At 45.9% G+C, this 10616-nt stretch overlaps 1 long non-coding RNA gene across 1 annotated transcript; it reads right to left on the bottom strand.

Moving 5' to 3' along the window:
• Window positions 1-2632: 2632 nt before the first annotated feature.
• On the bottom strand, window positions 2633-8182 carry LOC118909513 (uncharacterized). Its single transcript, XR_005023675.2, has 3 exons — window positions 8077-8182; window positions 4438-4548; window positions 2633-3202 (listed from the first exon to the last, which is right to left on the bottom strand). It is a non-coding gene; the product is annotated as an uncharacterized LOC118909513 (long non-coding RNA).
• Window positions 8183-10616: the final 2434 nt, after the last annotated feature.

Here is a 10616-nt window from a genome sequence, read left to right as displayed (position 1 = left end):
CCAAAGGGAAAGGGACCTGGGGAGGATGGGTGGGAAGGGAGGGAGAAGGGGAATTAGGGGCATTACAATTAGCATACATAATGTAGGGGTGGGTCATGGGGAAGGAAGTATAACACAGAGAAGACAAGTAGTGATTCTATAGCATCTTACTATGCTGATGGGCAATGACTGTAATGGGGTATGTGGTGGGGACTTGATAATAGGGGGAGGCTAGTAACCATAGTTGCTCATGTAAGTGCACATTAATGGTACCAGAAAAAAGTCTAATCAAAAGGACTCAGTAATTTTGGAATTTTGTTTCATTTCTTCAGTTGCCAGTACATTAGCCAGAGGTCAGGTATCAGCGATGGTGTATGGAGCGAGAATCATTTTCAGTACCACGGGGGAGGTTGCAAACCACTTCTGCGATCAGTCTACATTCCCCAGTAGCTCTGAATTAAAACTTGCCTAATGTCCTCATCTCCCAACTTAATTCCCTTAAAAAGTGAGATTTGGTTTGGGTTGGTCCTTCTGTTTGCTCATAGAGAGAAGCAACAATTGCCAAGGTTTTGGTTCTTCCATCCTCTATAGGTAGAAGAGTGGGTGGTCCCTTTATGCCCCTAAAAGAATGAAAATTGTGCTAGGTTGCGAGAGATTCAGGTGCTCCCGGTTATTCAAATTGTCCTTGTTTAGAAAGTAAAATTTGGAGCAGATTCCTTACTGTGAGTCAGTCAAAAAAAGCTCAGAACCTATGTCTGCTCTATATGGATGCAAAGAGCTGGCTGAGAAATGAGACCAAGACAACAGTTGTGCGTTTTGATGCTTCCCAAAGGAAAATGCAGGACCAGGCATTCTGTGGGTTCCCTGCTCCGGCCGCAAGGTCAGACATACCTGGTGACCACATTGGAAGGGCTCAGAGCGGTGCTGTCTACGCTTACAGAGCAGTGAGAAGATAAAGGCATTTAAAGATCTTTGAAGGTAGCGAAGGTCCTTTTTAAAAGGCTTTAATGGGAGCTTATACTAAGGTGTTTTGACCTGGAAAATTTATTGATTTCTGAAGCCCTATCGGTTTGTGCTGTCAATAATCCCGAGGGTCAGGGAGGATAGTTATACGTTGTAACCTTTAAATTTATAGAGACACATTTTTTTTAAGTTATTTGTGTTCTTACCAGTTACATTTTGAAAGGATATTCTTAAAAATCACTCCAACAGGCTGCTCATATCCTGGTGGTTGAGGGGAGCGGGGCTGTGGAAAATCCATCAGAATGGGTGAGAGAGACCTGTGCTCTAGGGCAAGGTTTCTGGCCCTGGACAAATGGCTGAGCCTCCTTGGGGTCTGCTTGCTCAGTGAGTGAACTAAGATAAACATCTCTGCCTCAGTTGCTCACCTAGAGGCAGTGGGGACAGAATGGCAACATGTTCTGGTGCTTAAGGAAGCCCAGAGCATCCTTCAAGGGCAGAGTACCATCCATTTGCCTGTCTGGCTGTTTGCCAGGCCCCCAGGGGAGGAGCACGGTTTGGCTCCTTGGGGAGGAGGGAGTGGGAAGGATGGAGTGTTCACGAGCAGCTGCAAAGAGCATTCACTGCACTTCCCACAGGCAGCTGGATGGATGCTAGAGGAGGTGAATGTGGGTACACTCCCATCTAGTGATATCAGCACCTCCCAGGTCTGAGACCCTTTGACTTCTGCTGACCCACTAACGGCGGCATGTGGTGAGAGCCAGGTGGACCTCTGGCCTGCACACAGCCCGAACTGCAATACTCCCCTCCCATCCCAATTGTGTGGCCCTGCGATAAGAATGTATGGTGGAGCTCTCAACAACCCGAAGGGCACAGTCCGGGAATGTGGGTCTGTTGGGTGAGCAGCCTACCACTCCCCTGGCTACCTGCCACACTCACATGAAAGCCTCCCCGATTCCTGGCGGGGCCCTGCGGTTCCTCACCGCATCCTTCGGGGACTTGCACTTGTGAAGTCAGGACGCTGCTCTTCCCCATTCACTTTTCCCAGCCCCCGTTTTCTGCCCCCGTGGGGCCAGCAGCAGAGCGTGGCCCTTGTTTGCGTTGGGGTTTGGCCATGGACTGAACCTCCTTTGTCCATGAAGTCCACTTGCTCACACCTCTGATGGCAATGCTGGCCTCCCTCTCTCTACATGATCCTGGCCATCCCCCTTGGGTAAGGCAAGGGTCTCTTCTAACTGCGACTCATGTAAAACTTTGAATCCTTAAGTGGGTTGGCTTGGAGACTCACAGTGACCCCAGTGCTGGAGCTCTTCTTTTTTCCATCTTTTATTTCTATGGAGTCACCTCCCCTCCACCACCACTTAGGCCTTCTTTTAAATTCCTTAGGGGCCAAGTTCAAAATCATTCCCTCCCACTTATAAAACTGGAGTTCCCAGGACCTCAGTGGGCACTCTGTCCCCATGCAGTCTGCTCCCAGGAAAGCTGAGGGGAGCCCTTTCCTCCCAATCCCACATGTGTCTGAGGGGTCCTGTTCTGGGGTTGCCCTGATACCCAGGGCCCTGAAAACCTCTTCCTTCACTTGGGGTATCTTGATAAATTGCATTAGATAAATATACTGTCCTTTAAACTTATCCTGTAGATTTAATTCAGACCAAGAAAAATATGGAGTTTTGAGCTCAAACATAATAAAAGGATTTATGTGTGACTAAAAATAGAGGAAAATTCATTACATTCTTTTCTTGTAAGAAGCTGGGTTTACTTTGCCAAATGTGTCTCAGAAAGTGCATCTTTTTCCTCTGCCAATGTTATATTTGCTGCTGTTCCCAGCAGGACACATTGTCCATTAAATAATCACAATATAAGGGAATCCTCAATAAAATACAATTTTAGCTCAAGAGGACATGGGTATGCCTTGCTTTAAAGAATAGAGATGTTCTTCAAACCGACTTCTCAGGAAAGCAACTAAGCAATACCAGAAATGCACCCAAAGGGAAATAAAAAACGTGGCTCAGACTCCAGACAAGCAGGTTGGGAGGGGCTGACGGAGGCTGGAACAGCAGCCTGGTGGGGGGGAGTGGAGCTGGGCCTCAGCCTGGTGGTGGAAGGGAGGCTGCCACTCTCTCTGGAACTGTCTGTGGCTCCAGGAAGCTGGAGACGGCGTCTTCCCAAGGGAGCCACTGCCGGCAAGGCCATTTGCATTCGGATCCTTCCCCACTCCTTGTCTGCTTTGCTCCATTATCAGGGCGTAGGCCTTGGAGGTGATCTAGAGCCAAGGGGAAACAGCCTTTGCTTGATGGACACTTTATGGCTGCTGTCTGAACCACACTTGCTTCTGTATGACGCGAGGTGCAATGGGTACAGCACTGAGGAAGGCATTTGATGTGCTGGAGATGTTCTGTGTCAAGCCTGAGAAGCTGCTTTAAGGTGCACATGTTGCTTATATAACCCAGATGTCAGCCTGAGCCTCATTAACCTTGGAGTTGAGGTTACCTTGGCTTTCCAAACCTCTAGCAGCCTCCTGCTGACCCCTACATGCCCCCAGATTTACTCTCAGTCTGGATCCTACCTGTCTCATCTCCTGTGTCCTCTGCCCTGATGGGGGGTCATGTGCAAATGCCTGTTGGGTCCCCACTGGACTCCACATGCAGAAGCCAGGTAGGCTGCCAAGAGGGCCTGACTGGAGGTAGAGGTTGGGGATTATCAGCGTATGTTGCACTTCAAGGCATCCCCTCACAAGGTGATGAAAATGTTTGGGGATTAGATAGAGGTGATGGTTGCACCACATTGTGAATGCACTGAACACCACTTTAAAGTGGCTCACTTTATGTTATGTGAGTTTCACCTCCATAAAAGGCAAAATCCAACACCTTCCCTGCAGCCCTTCCCAAACTCCCACCCTCCAGTCCTCCCCTGCCTCTTGGCCCAGCCAGCCCTCCTCTTTGGTGGGGCTGCCCACGTTTGAGCTCCCAGGGCCTCACAGCTGTGCAGGGCCGGGCTGTGGACTGGTCCTCCTCTGTAAAGGCCAGTCGGAGGAACAGAGGGACCTTTCCCTCTGTTCTGTTGACTTAAGTGAGGAGTAGGTGAGGTGCAGAGGGAGGTTTATGCTCTAATGAGCCAGTAGCATCTTACATTCTATCCCCACATACCTGGGCCACATGGGTAGGATATGCAGCTCTCGCAGCCCTGCAAACTCCTCCAGCTCTCAGAGAGCAGATAAGGGGAATCCACAGCCTAGCGGTCAGGAGCAAGGCTCTGGTGCTTGCCTATGTGGGCAGGCAGCCTGTATTTGCCTCTTCCTGGCTCCACAGCCGGGAGGGGCTCCTGCAGCCTCCATGCGCTTCAGTCCCTTCAGTCTCAGGGGGATGATAACAGTACTTGCCTCATGGTCATGGGACGTGCTGGGTCATGAGGGGCCAGCATGTGGTAGTGACAGCGACGGGGGTCACTGTTAGGGTTGTGCTTCCCGCCACCTCAGAGCGTGGCCAGCAGAGTACTTACCTGGCTGTGTGGAGTTGTGGCTTGGAGTTCCTATGGCGTTCCAAATAGGCCCACTTTTATTCTTCGCATTCCCAGGGAACCTGCCCAGCATGAACTCAGAAATCAGGCTCCCTGGGACCACAAAGATGCCCAGACAATGGGCTGCATGAGGTCTCTGTGCCTAGGCAGAAGTGTTTTACAATTCAACCAGAACTTTCTTAATTGCTTATATTTGTATTAATTACAGTTTACAAAACACTTTCATGATAATTTTCTCACTTGTTTTCACAACCACCACAGGAAGCAGATTTCATCCCTATCTTTAGAGATGAGAAAGCTGAGATTCAAAGAGGTTAGGTGACTTGCCTATTGTCACACAGCAAAGAGTAGAGCCAGGAGCCAAAACCAGGCATGCTGATTCCCGTGCTGCCACTCAGGCGGGAACCTGGGCCACGGAGCCACGGGCTTCCCCAGCTGAGCACTACCACGGGCCAGCCCTGGGCTGGTGGCTGACGGAGAATCCGAAAGGAAGCGTCACATGCATCCTGCCCCCAGGAGCTTACTGTCTACATGGGGACTGTCAAAGTTCTGCAGCTCCTGATGCACATGGTCCCCAACATGTGTGCTCAGATCTCCAGGGCATTATGTGATGAATTATTTAATTTTCCTTAGGGGTACCCCATGATGGCGAGCTGTGCCTTGAGGTGAGCATGCACATGGCTGCGTGAGAAGAGGAGTCCAGCTGACTCTCCACGTGCTGAGGGAGAGGACCCTGGGCCTAGGAAGAGTCCGGGAACCAGGCTCGGTAGCTGGGCAAGTGTACCAGGATCTCTATCCTCAGCTCAGTTTTCTCATCTGTCAAATGGGGATCATCAGAGGGTTATTCTGAAAATTAAATGGGAAGACTCTATATAAAATATTTAACAGTGTCCAAAATTATCATTATCACCCACTCAAGCAAGCTCTGTTAATACCAGCCATCTTCAGTAAGAAGCAAATTCAACATGTTTTATGCAATGATTGTGTCCTACAGGATTAATGGCAATTAACTACTTAGAGCTAAATGCCCCTTATTTTTATATATGCATCTATACACAGACTAGAAATCTACAGAGCGCTAGAAACCCTATCATAATGAATGGCAGATGTCAAAATTATACCTTGAGAGTTTTCTTCAACCTCAGTCATGAAAGACATTTTAGGGAGAAAAATTTAATCATAAAGCCTTTTTTTTTACATCTACTATTTCATTTAATTGTCAGATTAGGGAAGACACTTTACAGTTTTTAATAAGTAATATGGCCTCTGTTTCATATACAGTATAGGAAGTTTTATAAAAGCTACTAAAATACAGTAAAATAGACTAAGAAGGTGGAATGATACATCCTTTCAAAGAAAGATTTTAAACAGTATATAAAGAATGACAATCTCCCACTCTCATCACTTTTTTCACTATTCACATGTTTTCAAAAAAAGAAACCTAAAATAAAAAGATATGCATAAGATGCTCCTCAAACACTGAAGGTAAACTACTTTTATATGCAATGGAAAATTGGCTCAATCACCATTTTTAATAAAACTGATTAATGACTAAGCATGAACAAAATAGGGAAGTGAGTAATCAGGTGGAATTTATATTATTCTACAGCTGGAATAAAAGTCTATGGGATGGAAAAAAGCCTTTGGGGGCTGGGCCAAGTTCTTAAATTATCAGGAGGCTGAGCTGAGTGGCTGCTCTCAGGACTCAGCATCCAGGTGCATAGACAGACCATTAAAAATTAACACAGTAGTTTGAGATTATAATTTTAAGCATTATGAATTGGCAAATGGCAAATACCTAGCTGAACAGAAGACTGGTTTTGATTCTTAATAGCCAATTGTAAGGGAAATGGACCACAATAGGCTTTCAAACACGGAGGTGGCTGTCAGCACAGAGAACGAGGCATGGGGTACATGCAAATGTAAGGATCAGCAATTCCCCAAGGAGCCAACAAGAGAAGCCAAGTCTAATTGCCATCAATTGTTGAGCATTTTCTAGGAAATTACGGATACTTCTGGAACTGGGTGCAGGATCTGGGGGAGGGAGTCTGCATTGGAGTGAGTCTTAGGAACTGGGGAAGCCCAGAAACAGGGGGAGGCTGTTTTAGGCATTATGCAATAGTTTAATTTGATTTTTTTAATCATTATACTAATTTCTTTTTCTGTATTTCTTGATGCTTTGACACCTTGGTGCCTGGATAAGCCTGGAGAGAATGTCCTCCCAAGAGCCAGCCACTACTTAGACCTGTGAGCATGTCTTTCACATGCAAATTAACCATCCAGAGCCCATAGCTCCCAGACACCACCTCTGTCTAGCTCTTATCCTCAGGGCCACTATTCCCTGCCCTGATCACTCCAGGGCCAGGTACCAGACAACTAGAGACAGCCCGTGTCCCAGAGCCCACAGAATTACTGGAACTACCCAATCCTAAACCTGCTTTCCTCATGCATTCCTTCCTGCAGGAACTGCAATAAAGGCTCTTCTTGCCCACGCATGTCTCCACCTGCCTCCCAACCCACCCTGGTGCTTCCCCATGTGGCTCTGCATGGCATGGATCCCCCTCCCTCAGGGAACTATGCATAACAAACCATCTTTTCAGTGGGTCTCCTACTCTATTGGCCTCACCATACCTGAATAATAATAAAGCCTATGTGTTAGAAGAGCCACGTCAAATTCCCCGGCATCAAAGAAGCTGCACCAAAATGTCACATACCCAGAAAAGGCAAGGCTGGGAAAGTAAGTTTGAGCTGCATAATGCAGGGCCTTGTGTGCCTGCATGAATAACCTGAACATTCCATGGACAGCAAGAGCCTTGGCAACCTCTTGAGCAAAAGGGAAATAATCCCCATTGTACTTGAGGGACATCAATCTGGCCTTGGACCATAGGACACTTTATGGAGGCAGGGGGACTAATGTGGAGGCTGCAGTAGCCACTTAGGCACAAAGGCTGGGCTCAGGACCATTGCAGAGGGAATAAAATGGACACTGTAGCTCAGAAAGGGCAAGATTTGCCAAATAATGAAATGAAGAAGAATAAAAATGACCCAGAGCTTCAAATGGTAGCCGCTCCAAAGACAGGGCTAACATGGGCAGAAATAAGAGTGATGGAAAGACGAGGAGTTTGGAAGTGAAGGGGTAAGTGGCTTCTTCATTCCCTCTTTTCAAACCTGGGTTCTAGTAATTATCACGTGTGCTTTCACTGAATGCGTAGTATTGGCTGAGTGCCTCCCAGGCTCTGTCCCAGGTGCTGAGCAACAAGTAGTGAAGGAAAAACAAAACCAGCCACCCGCATAGAGCTTATATTCAGCGGGGAAGATGTTTCATAAGATACTGCTTTTTCTCTAAAGAGCATTTAACCCACGAGTTGAGGCCAAAGACACACTCATACATCCTTCTCCAGCTCCAGAGACTTGGTGTTCATTTCAACCCTAAAAACATGGTCGCATCTGCCTCGTCAACCACACACTGAAGTAAAAGTAGCATCAGGGCTTTTAGCAGGCAAGCCAGGGTCAGTTACAACTGACTTAGAAATCTATGTTTTATTTTTCCTTCAGTTAATCAAAAATAATGCCAAGAGACGAAGGAGTCACGTGGCTACCAGATGCATGTGGGTAAGTCACCTGGCGCAGGGGGAGTGAGTCCTCAATGGTTGCCTGCTCCTGGCCCCAAGGCTGAGAAGCCCTCTCATCTGGCCCCAAGGATGTCCTATTCACACGGTGTATGCCACTGCTTTTGCTTTCCTTCTGCTGCAGAATAATCATTTTTTTTCCAGTTCCTTCTCTGACACAGAGCCTAGTAGTCACAGATCAACAGCAGAAACCACAGATTAGGAACAAAGAGAAATGCACGAACAGGCAAAACCACACAGAGAGTACTGACAATAGGCTAAGAGCTTTCCCAACTGTCCATCCCATCTCTGCCTTCCCACATGTTCTGTGACTGTGGATAAAAGCTGCTGTATTCCCTTCTGTCTTCATCAGTTCAAGTTGCTGTGACAAATAGCAGCTTAAACCACAGACACTGATTTCTCAGGCTTTGGGAGGCTGGGAAGTCCAAGATCAAGGTGCCAGCAGATTTGCTTCCTGGTGAGAGCCTGCTTCCTGACTTGTAGGTGGGTGCCTTCATACTGTGCCCTCCTCCCAGGACAGATGGACAGAGCATCTCTCTGAAGGCTCTTCCTATAAGGAACTAATCCCATCATAAGGGCACCACCCTCATGGCCTAATTGCCTCCCAAAGGCCCATCTCCACACTGAGGGTAAATTGTCAGGAGGCTACCACCACACTGAGGGCTTGGGGCTTCCACGTATGAATTTTGGAGGGACACAAGCATTCTGCCTACAACACTTTTATTGGCCACATAAATGTGTCCCTTGGATTCTCTCATTATAGTTAAATTTGAGTAGATGAGAAATTTTTTTTAAAGCCAACCAGAAAGTAAAGGGTTTGCATCACTTAATATGCCAATTTTATTATCACTTACAATAACTTCCATTAGGGTAATAAGGCATTAAGGAGATGTTGATTGCAAGGAATCTGGTTACATTCACTAATTATATTGAGACTGATTTTTTTCCTGTTTAAAATATAATTTAGAAACATCATTACTTCCTGAAACCAAGACTTACCAAAGAAAGGAGACGCATGGATAGCAAATGAGATTTTTGTGTATTTGGCAAAGATGAACATAAATGGGTGTTCATCTTCAAAAATCAAGAATGTAAATGCCTCGCTCTAGCTGACTTGCTCTTACTGTCTCTCCCTTGGGGACAAATTAATATGTTTACCACCAATTAGCCATTTTATACAGTGGAAGATGTCGGTGCTCAAATGCCATCTCTTGGAGTGGGGATCTCCTCAGAACACACGGTCTTTTTAGAGATTAAGTATAAATTGCCAGGCTCTGAATTTTATGAGTCTTCTATAGCTGTGAAGTGCTAGTTTAAGTAAGGAGAGAGAGGGTTTGGACACGTTGTATTATTATTTTAGGCCGCTGTGAAGTTTTGTAAGGCTGTCTATTATAACCTGGCTTGCAGGTGTCTATCATAACTCAGTGGAAATAATGACACTACAATTAGTCATGCTACTCTTCTGAGGCTACTACTAGTACTGGAACATGGAATATTGGTATATATGAATAGATTCAAATTATTTATTTCCAATTTGATAAAATATTCTTTGGTTATTTTCAAGTTTATAAGATTAATGCCCTGAACACCCAAACCAGAGCTGGATGGCCAGAGACATCATTTTGGTTCTTCTGAAACCAGAAATGATTTCCTTTAATCCACAAACATTTTCTAACCTATTTTTCAATAATACGTTCAGATCTTTCTGGCTTAGAGAGAATAAAAAATAACTCAAATTTCAGTAAAAAAAAAGCAATGGCAATGACAGTTTGCACTGTGAAATGTTTTCAACTATTCAAAAACAATTTTATTTTATTTTCTCACTCTCTTTGGAAGATCTGAGCATTAGGAGAACATGTGTTCTTTGTTACACTTTACAGATTAGGCAGCTATATGCCCCATTTTACATAAAGAACTGAGATTAAGGGAGACCATGTGACTTACTCAAGGTCACACGAGTAAGTGTCCACATAGAGATTACGACCCAGGTGTCCTTAACAAAAGCCTGTCAACCACAGAACTTGAAATGCCTATGATGGAAATTGCACACCACTCCATTCACTGTAAACTTTCTTTTTTTTACTTTTTCATCACAATTTCCCTGATAATGAGTCTTACATAAGCATATGAGTTTTAGTGTTAGCTCCAGCCAGACTGGGCTAATGCAAAGGACTTGGCTCATCACATGGAGGCTATTATTTGCATAGTTACCATCGGATCAGTGTGAGGCCATGTCTGAGAAACGACCTCAATCTTGGGGAGTGGAGCCCACTGGCAGTGGCTACAGAGACACCAGCTGCCTTCCTCTGCTCTCCAAGGGCCTTGAGGGCCATCTGCTCTCTGAGGCTACATCAAGAGGCACCTCTCCAGAAGGTCAGTCACTTTGCATTGTCCTTCCTGAAGGTGACTCAGGGTAGGCATGAGTTGTGTCTCCCAGAAGGTTTCCAAAGAGCCAGTAAAAAATGTAACATGATTCAAATTCTAAAGTACACTAAGATTTGAGTTTGTATCTTCTGATTGCAAACTGCTACC

This window comes from Manis pentadactyla, chromosome 2 (assembly GCF_030020395.1).
Source record: "Manis pentadactyla isolate mManPen7 chromosome 2, mManPen7.hap1, whole genome shotgun sequence".
Lineage (NCBI taxonomy): Eukaryota > Metazoa > Chordata > Mammalia > Pholidota > Manidae > Manis > Manis pentadactyla.
This window is presented reverse-complemented; position numbering and strand designations above follow the sequence as displayed.